We start from the raw sequence: 12,451 nt of genomic DNA, 5'->3' as shown, positions 1-12,451 counted from the left end.
TCCTGCTGATTTTTTATTTTTCCCAATTTATACGCCCATGAGTGGAAGTGCCCTATGCTCTCTAAGCTGAGTTTTTTAGATGTTTCAGGACACACCGTACACTTCTCCAGAATGGCTGTTGGCAATTTACATCCCACCCATCAGCGTAGCAAGGCTCCCGGTTCTCCATGGCCTGTCCTGCATTTCTGGTTTTGACACTTTATTCAGCATGGCCCTTTTGACCGATGGGAAGCGAGACTTCTTTGTAGCGCTGATTTGCCTTTCCAGGTTGCTTGGTTGGCCAAAAAGGGCGTATGCGTTTTTTCCTGAATATATTCAGGAAAAAACGCATACGCCCTTTTTGGCCAAGGGCATGATTGTCGAGGTTTGGCCGCTTTTCCTGTGCTTTCAAGGCGATTCGAATCTACCTCCTGAAACTTGTTTCCTGCCATTCTGCCTTGCTTTCAAATCCTCTTCGTTGCCTTCCCTCAATATATTTTTGGACGAGAGTTATCATTTATAACTCTGCAGGTTTGTGAATTGCTGTTCCCCTGAGCTCCATTGTTGAACTCGCTTTCTTGAGAGCTGGCCGCAAAAGCGCAGGATTGCTTCAGGCCCTATTCTGGTCCCGGGAGGCAGGCTGAGCCTGTGGTTAATTCTTCTTCCTGATGGGAAAATAGAGTGACCTGTGCCAGTCCCAACACCTAGAGCTAGTCTCACATTGGTTCCCCCTCTTCCCGTTCATCTTCAGGACAAATTGCAACCTGTACGGAACAGGAGGTTAAAGGTGCTGAGTGTCCAAGGAGGGAGATTTCTAGTAAAGCGGCTGGAATGGCGAACCCGAGCACAAGGAGATGAGAAATGAGGTGCGTTTTAGAAACCTTTCCCGATCACACGGTGTACCATCTTCTGGGTTTCTCATGCATGTTTTCGATGTAGGAAGATGCCCTTGAACCTGGAGATTTGGGACCCATGGGATGGGTACCACGCAGTGGTATTTTAAGGGTCTGCGTTTGCTCACCCAACCTCACCAAACCTCTCAGCCCCAAGAATGTCCACCCTTATGTCTCCTCAGCTGTGGATCTAGATATGGTCAATCCAGGTGGCATCACAGCCCCTGAACGAATTGTGTAAGAATTTCTCTCTCTTTCACTGTCTTTGTTTCACGGGTTTTTAAAAGTAATTGATTTTTATAATGGGGTTTAGGTGCTTTTCACTGCTGTGTTTATGCCGCTTTACACCCACTTGAATCACTTACAGAGAGATATCAACACATAGGTTTAAGATTCTTACTAGTCAGATATATTCTTGGGCGGTGAGTAGGGGGTGTTGAGTCCAGTTCCCTGAGCAAGGAGTAGGTCTTGTCTATTACATATTGGGTTTATGGAACGGTATCTGAGCTAATTTGAAACCCGTGTTTTATGCATCCCCCCGCCTCACCTTTCCCGTTGAGCAGCCATAGTGTGTTTTCTAAACGTGTGACTCTGTTCCGTTTTGTAATTCAGTTCAAGTGTAGCGGTTTTTACATTCCCTCTATTAGTGATATCTTATGACAAGTGTCTTTTTCTGTGTGACTTTTTTCACTTAGAATCGTCGTACCTAAATCCACTCATCATGCTGCTACTAGCCTTATGACCTTGATTTCATGGCTGCGTGATATTCCATTGTACATAAGGACCACAACTTCTTTATCCTTTTTTCTCTTTCCTGGGATATTTAAGGTGTAACGAAGTGGAGGTTCTTGTCAAGAGAGCAGCCCTAAACTTTGGGGTGCCTGTGTCTTGCTGATTTTATTTTTCCCAATGTATACGCCCATGAGTGGAAGTGCCCTATGCTCTCTAAGCTGAGTTTTTTAGATGTTTCAGGACACACCGTACACTTCTCCAGAGTGGCTGTTGGCAATTTACATCACGCCCATCAGCGTAGCAAGGCTCCCGGTTCTCCATGGCCTGTCCTGCATTTCTGGTTTTGACACTTTATTCAGCATGGCCCTTTTGACCGATGGGAAGCGAGACTTCTTTGTAGCGCTGATTTGCCTTTTCAGGTTGCTTGGTTGGCCAAAAAGGGCGTATGCGTTTTTTCCTGAATATATTCAGGTAAAAACGCATACGCCCTTTTTGGCCAAGGGCATGATTGTCGAGGTTTGGCCGCTTTTCCTGTACTTTCAAGGCGATTCGAATCTACCTCCTGAAATCTGTTTCCTGCAATTCTGTCTTGCTTTCAAATCCTCTTCGTTGCCTTCCCTCAATATATTTGTGGACGTGAGTTATCATTTATAACTCTGCAGGTTTGTGAATTGCAGTGCCCCTGAGCTCCATTGTTCAACTCGCTTACTTGGGAGCTGGCCGCAAATGCACAGGATTGCTTCAGGCCCTATTCTGGTCCCGGGCGGCAGGCTGAGCCTGTGGTTAATTCTTCTTCCTGATGGGAAAATAGAGTGACCTTTGCCAGTCCCAACACCTAGAGCTAGTCTCTCATTGGTTCCCCCTCTTCCCGTTCATCCTCAGGACAAATCGCAACCTGTACGGAACAGGAGGTTAAAGGTGCTGAGTCTCCAAGGAGGGAGATTGCTAGTAAAGCGGCTGGAATGGCGAACCCGAGCACAAGAAGGTGAGAAATGAGGTGCGTTTTAGAAACCTTTCCCGATGACACGGTGTACCATCTTCTGGGTTTCTCATGCATGTTTTCGATGTAGGAAGATGCCCTTGAACCTGGAGATTTGGGACCCATGGGATGGGTACCACGCAGTACTACTTTAAAGGGTCTGCGTTTGCTCACCCAACCTCACCAAACCTCTCAGCCCCAAGAGTGTCCACCCTTATGTCTCCGTCAGCTGTGGGTCTAGATATGGTCAATCCAGGTGGCATCACAGCCCCTGAACGAATTTTGTAAGAATTTCTCGCTCTTTCACTGTCTTTGTTTCACGGGTTTTTAAAAGTAACTGATTTTTATAATGGGGTTTAGCTGCTTTTCACTGCTGTGTTTATGCCGCTTTACACCCACTTGACTCACTTACAGAGAGATATCAATACATAGGTTTAAGATTCTTACTAGTCAGATATATTCTTGGGCGGTGAGTAGGGGGTGTTGAGTCCAGTTCCCTGAGCAAGGAGTAGGTCTTGTCTATTACATATTGGGTTTATGGAACGGTATCTGAGCTAATTTGAAACCCGTCTTTTATGCATCACCCCGCCTCACCTTTCCCGTTAAGCAGCCATAGTGTGTTTTCTAAACGTGTGACTCTGTTCCGTTTTGTAATTCAATTCAAGTGTGGCGGTTTTTACATTCCCTCTATTAGTGATATCTTATGACAAGTGTCTTTTTCTGTGTGACTTATTTCACTTAGAATCGTCGTACCTAAATCCACTCATCATGCTGCTACTAGCCTTATGACGTTGATTTCATGGCTGAGTGATATTCCACTGTACATAAGGACCACAACTTCTTTATCCATTTTTCTCTTTCCTGGGATATTTAAGGTGTAACGAAGTGGAGGTTCTTGTCAAGAGAGCAGCCCTAAACTTTGGGGTGCCTGTGTCTTGCTGATTTTTAGTTTTCCCAATTTATACGCCCATGAGTGCAAGTGCCCTATGCTCTCTAAGCTGAGTTTTTTAGATGTTTCAGGACACACCGTACACTTCTCCAGAGTGGCTGTTGGCAATTTACATCGCGCCCATCAGCGAAGCAAGGCTCCCGTTTCTCCATGGCCTGTCCTGCATTTCTGGTTTTGACACTTTATTCAGCATGGCCCTTTTGACCGATGGGAAGCGAGACTTCTTTGTAGCGCTGATTTGCCTTTCCAGGTTGCTTGGTTGGCCAAAAAGGGCGTATGCGTTTTTTCCTGAATATATTCAGGAAAAAACGCATACGCCCTTTTTGGCCAAGGGCATGATTGTCGAGGTGTGGCCGCTTTTCATGTGCTTTCAAGTCGATTCGAATCAACCTCCTGAAATCTGTTTCCTGCAATTCTGCCTTGCTTTCAAATCTTCTTCGTTGCCTTCCCTCTATATATTTGTGGACGAGAGTTATCATTTATAACTCTGCAGGTTTGTGAATTACAGTGCCCCTGAGCTCCATTGTTCAACTCGCTTTCTTGGGAGCTGGCCGCAAAAGCGCAGGATTGCTTCAGGCCCTATTTTTTTTCTGGGCGGCAGGCTGAGCCTGTGGTTAATTCTTCTTCCTGATGGGAAAATAGAGTGACCTGTGCCAGTCCCAACACCTAGAGCTAGTCTCTCATTGGTTCCCCCTCTTCCCGTTCATCCTCAGGACAAATCACAACCTGTACGGAACAGGAGGTTAAAGGTGCTGAGTCTCCAAGGAGGGAGATTGCTAGTAAAGCGGCTGGAATGGCGAACCCGAGCACAAGGAGGTGAGAAATGAGGTGCGTTTTAGAAACCTTTCCCCATGACACGGTGTACCATCTTCTGGGTTTCTCATGCATGTTTTCGATGTAGGAAGATGCCCTTGAACCTGGAGATTTGGGACCCATGGGATGGGTACCACGCAGTACTACTTTAAAGGGTCTGCGTTTGCTCACCCAACCTCACCAAACCTCTCAGCCCCAAGAGTGTCCACCCTTATGTCTCCGTCAGCTGTGGGTCTAGATATGGTCAATCCAGGTGGCATCACAGCCCCTGAACGAATTTTGTAAGAATTTCTCTCTCTTTCACTGTCTTTATTTCACGGGTTTTTAAAAGTAATTGATTTTTATAATGGGGTTTAGCTGCTTTTCACTGCTGTGTTTATGCCGCTTTACACCCACTTGACTCACTTACAGAGAGATATCAATACATAGGTTTAAGATTCTTACTAGTCAGATATATTCTTGGGCGGTGAGTAGGGGGTGTTGAGTCCAGTTCCCTGAGCAAGGAGTAGGTCTTGTCTATTACATATTGGGTTTATGGAACGGTATCTGAGCTAATTTGAAACCCGTGTTTTATGCATCCCCCCGCCTCACCTTTCCCGTTGAGCAGCCATAGTGTGTTTTCTAAACGTGTGACTCTGTTCCGTTTTGTAATTCAGTTCAAGTGTAGCGGTTTTTACATTCCCTCTATTAGTGATATCTTATGAGAAGTGTCTCTTTCTGTGTGACTTTTTTCACTTAGAATCGTCGTACCTAAATCCACTCATCATACTGCTACTAGCCTTATGACGTTGATTTCATGGCTGAGTGATATTCCATTGTATATAAGGATCACAACTTCTTTATCCATTTTTCTCTTTCCTGGGATATTTAAGGTGTAACGAAGTGGAGGTTCTTGTCAAGAGAACAGCCCTAAACTTTGGGGTGCCTTTGTCCTGCTGATTTTTTATTTTTCCCAATTTATACGCCCATGAGTGGAAGTGCCCTATGCTCTCTAAGCTGAGTTTTTTAGATGTTTCAGGACACACCGTACACTTCTCCAGAGTGGCTGTTGGCAATTTACATCCCGCCCATCAGTGTAGCAAGGCTCCCGTTTCTCCATGGCCTGTCCTGCATTTCTGGTTTTGACACTTTATTCAGCATGGCCCTTTTGACCGATGGGAAGCGAGACTTCTTTGTAGCGCTGATTTGCCTTTCCAGGTTGCTTGGTTGGCCAAAAAGGGCGTATGCGTTTTTTCCTGAATATATTCAGGAAAAAACGCATACGCCCTTTTTGGCCAAGGGCATGATTGTAGAGGTTTGGCCGCTTTTCCTGTGCTTTCAAGGCGATTCGAATCTACCTCCTGAAATCCGTTTCCTGCAATTCTGCCTTGCTTTCAAATCCTCTTCGTTGCCTTCCCTCAATATATTTGTGGACAAGAATTATCATTTATAACTCTGCAGGTTTGTGAATTGCAGTGCCCCTGAGCTCCATTGTTCAACTCGCTTACTTGGGAGCTGGCCGCAAATGCACAGGATTGCTTCAGGCCCTATTCTGGTCCCGGGCGTCAGGCTGAGCCTGTGGTTAATTCTTCTTCCTGATGGGAAAATAGAGTGACCTGTGCCAGTCCCAACACCTAGAGCTAGTCTCTCATTGGTTCCCCCTCTTCCCGTTCATCCTCAGGACAAATCGCAACCTGTACGGAACAGGAGGTTAAAGGTGCTTAGTCTCCAAGGAGGGAGATTGCTAGTAAAGTGGCTGTAATGGCGAACCCGAGCACAAGGAGGTGAGAAATGAGGTGCGTTTTAGAAACCTTTCCCGATGACACGGTGTACCATCTTCTGGGTTTCTCATGCATGTTTTCGATGTAGGAAGATGCCCTTGAACCTGGGGATTTGGGACCCATGGGATGGGTACCACGCAGTACTACTTTAAAGGGTCTGCGTTTGCTCACCCAACCTCACCAAACCTCTCAGCCCCAAGAGTGTCCACCCTTATGTCTCCGTCAGCTGTGGGTCTAGATATGGTCAATCCAGGTGGCATCACAGCCCCTGAACGAATTGTGTAAGAATTTCTCTCTCTTTCCCTGTCTTTGTTTCACGGGTTTTTAAAAGTAATTGATTTTTATAATGGGGTTTAGCTGCTTTTCACTGCTGTGTTTATGCCGCTTTACACCCACTTGACTCACTTACAGAGAGATATCAATACATAGGTTTAAGATTCTTACTAGTCAGATATATTCTTGGGTGGTGAGTAGGGGGTGTTGAGTCCAGTTCCCTGAGCAAGGAGTAGGTCTTGTCTATTACATATTGGGTTTATGGAACGGTAACTGAGCTAATTTGAAACCCGTGTTTTATGCATCCCCCCGCCTCACCTTTCCCGTTGAGCAGCCATAGTGTGTTTTCTAAACGTGTGACTCTGTTCCGTTTTGTAATTCAGTTCAAGTGTAGCGGTTTTTACATTCCCTCTATTAGTGATATCTTATGACAAGTGTCTTTTTCTGTGTGACTTTTTTCACTTAGAATCGTCGTACCTAAATCCTCTCATCATACTGCTACTAGCCTTATGACGTTGATTTCATGGCTGAGTGATATTCCATTGTATATAAGGATCAAAATTCTTTATCCATTTTTCTCTTTCCTGGGATATTTAAGGTGTAACGAAGTGGAGGTTCTTGTCAAGAGAGCAGCCCTAAACTTTGGGGTGCCTTTGTCCTGCTGATTTTTTATTTTTCCCAATTTATACGCCCATGAGTGGAAGTGCCCTATGCTCTCTAAGCTGAGTTTTTTAGATGTTTCAGGACACACCGTACACTTCTCCAGAGTGGCTGTTGGCAATTTACATCCCGCCCATCAGCGTAGCAAGGCTCCCGTTTCTCCATGGCCTGTCCTGCATTTCTGGTTTTGACACTTTATTCAGCATGGCCCTTTTGACCGATGGGAAGCGAGACTTCTTTGTAGCGCTGATTTGCCTTTCCAGGTTGCTTGGTTGGCCAAAAAGGGCGTATGCGTTTTTTCCTGAATATATTCAGGAAAAAACGCATACGCCCTTTTTGGCCAAGGGCATGATTGTCGAGGTTTGGCCGCTTTTCCTGTGCTTTCAAGGCGATTCGAATCTACCTCCTGAAATCCGTTTCCTGCAATTCTGCCTTGCTTTCAAATCCTCTTCGGTGCCTTCCCTCAATATATTTGTGGACAAGAATTATCATTTATAACTCTGCAGGTTTGTGAATTGCAGTGCCCCTGAGCTCCATTGTTCAACTCGCTTCCTTGTGAGCTGGCCGCAAATGCACAGGATTGCTTCAGGCCCTATTCTGGTCCCGGGCTGCAGGCTGAGCCTGTGGTTAATTCTTCTTCCTGATGGGAAAATAGAGTGACCTGTGCCAGTCCCAACACCTAGAGCTAGTCTCTCATTGGTTCCCCCTCTTCCCGTTCATCCTCAGGACAAATCGCAACCTGTACGGAACAGGAGGTTAAAGGTGCTTAGTCTCCAAGGAGGGAGATTGCTAGTAAAGCAGCTGGAATGGCGAACCCGAGCACAAGGAGGTGAGAAATGAGGTGCGTTTTAGAAACCTTTCCCGATGACACGGTGTACCATCTTCTGGGTTTCTCATGCATGTTTTCGATGTAGGAAGATGCCCTTGAACCTGGAGATTTGGGACCCATGGGATGGGTACCACGCAGTACTACTTTAAAGGGTCTGCGTTTGCTCACCCAACCTCACCAAACCTCTCAGCCCCAAGAGTGTCCACCCTTATGTCTCCGTCAGCTGTGGGTCTAGATATGGTCAATCCAGGTGGCATCACAGCCCCTGAACGAATTTTGTAAGAATTTCTCTCTCTTTCACTGTCTTTGTTTCACGGGTTTTTAAAAGTAATTGATTTTTATAATGGGGTTTAGCTGCTTTTCACTGCTGTGTTTATGCCGCTTTACACCCACTTGACTCACTTACAGAGAGATATCAATACATAGGTTTAAGATTCCTACTAGTCAGATATATTCTTGGGTGGTGAGTAGGGGGTGTTGAGTCCAGTTCCCTGAGCAAGTAGTAGGTCTTGTCTATTACATATTGGGTTTATGGAACGGTAACTGAGCTAATTTGAAACCCGTGTTTTATGCATCCCCCCGCCTCACCTTTCCCGTTGAGCAGCCATAGTGTGTTTTCTAAACGTGTGACTCTGTTCCGTTTTGTAATTCAGTTCAAGTGTAGCGGTTTTTACATTCCCTCTATTAGTGATATCTTATGACAAGTGTCTTTTTCTGTGTGACTTTTTTCACTTAGAATCGTCGTACCTAAATCCACTCATCATGCTGCTACTAGCCTTATGACCTTGATTTCATGGCTGAGTGATATTCCATTGTACATAAGGACCACAACTTCTTTATCCTTTTTTCTCTTTCCTGGGATATTTAAGGTGTAACGAAGTGGAGGTTCTTGTCAAGAGAGCAGCCCTAAACTTTGGGGTGCCTGTGTCTTGCTGATTTTTAGTTTTCCCAATGTATACGCCCATGAGTGGAAGTGCCCTATGCTCTCTAAGCTGAGTTTTTTAGATGTTTCAGGACACACCGTACACTTCTCCAGAGTGGCTGTTGGCAATTTACATCGCGCCCATCAGCGTAGCAAGGCTCCCGGTTCTCCATGGCCTGTCCTGCATTTCTGGTTTTGACACTTTATTCAGCATGGCCCTTTTGACCGATGGGAAGCGAGACTTCTTTGTAGCGCTGATTTGCCTTTCCAGGTTGCTTGGTTGGCCAAAAAGGGCGTATGCGTTTTTTCCTGAATATATTCAGGAAAAAACGCATACGCCCTTTTTGGCCAAGGGCATGATTGTCGAGGTTTGGCCGCTTTTCCTGTGCTTTCAAGGCGATTCGAATCTACCTCCTGAAATCTGTTTCCTGCAATTCTGCCTTGCTTTCAAATCCTCTTCGGTGCCTTCCCTCAATATATTTGTGGACAAGAGTTATCATTTATAACTCTGCAGGTTTGTGAATTGCAGTGCCCCTGAGCTCCATTGTTCAACTCGCTTACTTGGGAGCTGGCCGCAAAAGCGCAGGATTGCTTCAGGCCCTATTCTGGTCCCGGGCGGCAGGCTGAGCCTGTGGTTAATTCTTCTTCCTGATGGGAAAATAGAGTGACCTGTGCCAGTCCCAAAACCTAGAGCTAGTCTCTCATTGGTTCCCCCTCTTCCCGTTCATCCTCAGGACAAATCGCAACCTGTACGGAACCTGTGGTTAAAGGTGCTGAGTCTCCAAGGAGGGAGATTGCTAGTAAAGCGGCTGGAATGGCGAACCCGAGCACAAGGAGGTGAGAAATGAGGTGCGTTTTAGAAACCTTTCCCGATCACACGGTGTACCATCTTCTGGGTTTCTCATGCATGTTTTCGATGTAGGAAGATGCCCTTGAACCTGGAGATTTGGGCCCCATGGGATGGGTACCACGCAGTACTACTGTAAAGGGTCTGCGTTTGCTCACCCAACCTCACCAAACCTCTCAGCCCCAAGAGTGTCCACCCTTATGTCTCCGTCAGCTGTGGGTCTAGATATGGTCAATCCAGGTGGCATCACAGCCCCTGAACGAATTGTGTAAGAATTTCTCTCTCTTTCACTGTCTTTGTTTCACGGGTTTTTAAAAGTAATTGATTTTTATATTGGGGTTTAGCTGCTTTTCACTGCTGTGTTTATGCCGCTTTACACCCACTTGACTCACTTACAGAGAGATATCAATACATAGGTTTAAGATTCTTACTAGTCAGATATATTCTTGGGCGGTGAGTAGGGGGTGTTGAGTCCAGTTCCCTGAGCAAGGAGTAGGTCTTGTCTATTACATATTGGGTTTATGGAACGGTATCTGAGCTAATTTGAAACCCGTGTTTTATGCATCACCCCACCTCACCTTTCCCGTTAAGCAGCCATAGTGTGTTTTCTAAACGTGTGACTCTGTTCCGTTTTGTAATTCAGTTCAAGTGTAGCGGTTTTTACATTCCCTCTATTAGTGATATCTTATGACAAGTGTCTTTTTCTGTGTGACTTTTTTCGCTTAGAATCGTCGTACCTAAATCCACTCATCATGCTGCTACTAGCCTTATGACGTTGATTTCATGGCTGAGTGATATTCCATTGTACATAAGGACCACAACTTCTTTATCCATTTTTCTCTTTCCTGGGATATTTAAGGTGTAACGAAGTGGAGGTTCTTGTCAAGAGAGCAGCCCTAAACTTTGGGGTGCCTGTGTCTTGCTGATTTTTAGTTTTCCCAATGTATACGCCCATGAGTGGAAGTCTCCTATGCTCTCTAAGCTGAGTTTTTTAGATGTTTCAGGACACACCGTACACTTCTCCAGAATGGCTGTTGGCAATTTACATCCCACCCATCAGCGTAGCAAGGCTCCCGGTTCTCCATGGCCTGTCCTGCATTTCTGGTTTTGACACTTTATTCAGCATGGCCCTTTTGACCGATGGGAAGCGAGACTTCTTTGTAGCGCTGATTTGCCTTTCCAGGTTGCTTGGTTGGCCAAAAAGGGCGTATGCGTTTTTTCCTGAATATATTCAGGAAAAAACGCATACGCCCTTTTTGGCCAAGGGCATGATTGTCGAGGTTTGGCCGCTTTTCCTGTGCTTTCAAGGCGATTCGAATCTACCTCCTGAAACTTGTTTCCTGCCATTCTGCCTTGCTTTCAAATCCTCTTCGTTGCCTTCCCTCAATATATTTTTGGACGAGAGTTATCATTTATAACTCTGCAGGTTTGTGAATTGCTGTTCCCCTGAGCTCCATTGTTGAACTCGCTTTCTTGAGAGCTGGCCGCAAAAGCGCAGGATTGCTTCAGGCCCTATTCTGGTCCCGGGCGGCAGGCTGAGCCTGTGGTTAATTCTTCTTCCTGATGGGAAAATAGAGTGACCTGTGCCAGTCCCAACACCTAGAGCTAGTCTCACATTGGTTCCCCCTCTTCCCGTTCATCTTCAGGACAAATTGCAACCTGTACGGAACAGGAGGTTAAAGGTGCTGAGTGTCCAAGGAGGGAGATTGCTAGTAAAGCGGCTGGAATGGCGAACCCGAGCACAAGGAGATGAGAAATGAGGTGCGTTTTAGAAACCTTTCCCGATCACACGGTGTACCATCTTCTGGGTTTCTCATGCATGTTTTCGATGTAGGAAGATGCCCTTGAACCTGGAGATTTGGGACCCATGGGATGGGTACCACGCAGTGGTATTTTAAGGGTCTGCGTTTGCTCACCCAACCTCACCAAACCTCTCAGCCCCAAGAATGTCCACCCTTATGTCTCCTCAGCTGTGGATCTAGATATGGTCAATCCAGGTGGCATCACAGCCCCTGAACGAATTGTGTAAGAATTTCTCTCTCTTTCACTGTCTTTGTTTCACGGGTTTTTAAAAGTAATTGATTTTTATAATGGGGTTTAGGTGCTTTTCACTGCTGTGTTTATGCCGCTTTACACCCACTTGAATCACTTACAGAGAGATATCAACACATAGGTTTAAGATTCTTACTAGTCAGATATATTCTTGGGCGGTGAGTAGGGGGTGTTGAGTCCAGTTCCCTGAGCAAGGAGTAGGTCTTGTCTATTACATATTGGGTTTATGGAACGGTATCTGAGCTAATTTGAAACCCGTGTTTTATGCATCCCCCCGCCTCACCTTTCCCGTTGAGCAGCCATAGTGTGTTTTCTAAACGTGTGACTCTGTTCCGTTTTGTAATTCAGTTCAAGTGTAGCGGTTTTTACATTCCCTCTATTAGTGATATCTTATGACAAGTGTCTTTTTCTGTGTGACTTTTTTCACTTAGAATCGTCGTACCTAAATCCACTCATCATGCTGCTACTAGCCTTATGACCTTGATTTCATGGCTGCGTGATATTCCATTGTACATAAGGACCACAACTTCTTTATCCTTTTTTCTCTTTCCTGGGATATTTAAGGTGTAACGAAGTGGAGGTTCTTGTCAAGAGAGCAGCCCTAAACTTTGGGGTGCCTGTGTCTTGCTGATTTTATTTTTCCCAATGTATACGCCCATGAGTGGAAGTGCCCTATGCTCTCTAAGCTGAGTTTTTTAGATGTTTCAGGACACACCGTACACTTCTCCAGAGTGGCTGTTGGCAATTTACATCACGCCCATCA

This window comes from Eschrichtius robustus, chromosome 8, assembly GCF_028021215.1.
Source record: "Eschrichtius robustus isolate mEscRob2 chromosome 8, mEscRob2.pri, whole genome shotgun sequence".
NCBI lineage: Eukaryota > Metazoa > Chordata > Mammalia > Artiodactyla > Eschrichtiidae > Eschrichtius > Eschrichtius robustus.
This window is presented reverse-complemented; position numbering follows the sequence as displayed.